The sequence below is a fragment of the Rhagoletis zephyria genome, unplaced genomic scaffold (genome assembly GCF_001687245.7).
Source record: "Rhagoletis zephyria isolate East Lansing unplaced genomic scaffold, Rhagoletis_zephyria_1.1 Rzeph_scaffold_01485, whole genome shotgun sequence".
NCBI classification, from domain to species: domain Eukaryota; kingdom Metazoa; phylum Arthropoda; class Insecta; order Diptera; family Tephritidae; genus Rhagoletis; species Rhagoletis zephyria.
Window position 1 is genome coordinate 9253 of NW_016158569.1, and position 918 is coordinate 10170.

The following is a 918-nucleotide window of genomic DNA, read 5'->3' on the forward strand; positions in this document are numbered from 1 at the left end:
GTTAAAACTACAATCAACTACAAACGATTCTGGACCAAAATTCATTAAAATTGAAGCTGTAGCTGTCAAAAACTTCATATAAATTAAAAAAAACGCATTGCGCACTTATTTTTCAACTAAAAAAAAATTTAAAACTACAATCAACTAAAAACGATTCTGGACCTGAATTCATTAAAATTGAAGCTGTAGCTGTAAAAAGCTTCATATGAATTTNTCATTAAAATTGAAGCTGTAGCTGTCAAAAACTTCATATAAATTAAAAAAAACGCATTGCGCACTTATTTTTCAACTAAAAAAAAATTTAAAACTACAATCAACTAAAAACGATTCTGGACCTGAATTCATTAAAATTGAAGCTGTAGTTGTTGAAGGCTTCATATAAATTTAAAAAAAAACCCATTATGCACTTAGCTTTCCACTAAAAAAAAATGCTAAAACTACAATCAACTACAAACGATTCTGGACCAGAATTCATTAAAGTTTAGGCGGTAGATGTAAAAAGCTTCATATAAATTTAAAAAAAAAACGCACTACGCACTTATTTTTCAACTAAAAAAAAAATTTAAAACTACAGTCAACTACAAAGGATTCTGGACCAGAATTCATTAAAGTTTAGGCGGTAGATGTAAAAAGCTTCATATAAATTTAAAAAAAAACGCACTACGCACTTATTTTTCAACTAAAAAAATAAATTTTAAAACTACAATCAACTACAAACGATTCTGGAGCTGAATTCATTAAAGTTTAAGCGGTAGCTGTAAAAGCTTCATATAAATTTCAAAAAAATCGCATTACGCACTTATTTTTCACCAAAAAAAATAAATTTAAAACTACAATCAACTACAAACGATTCTGGACCTGAATTCATTAAAATTTAGGCGGTAGCTGTAAAAAGCTTCATATAAAGTAAAAAAAACG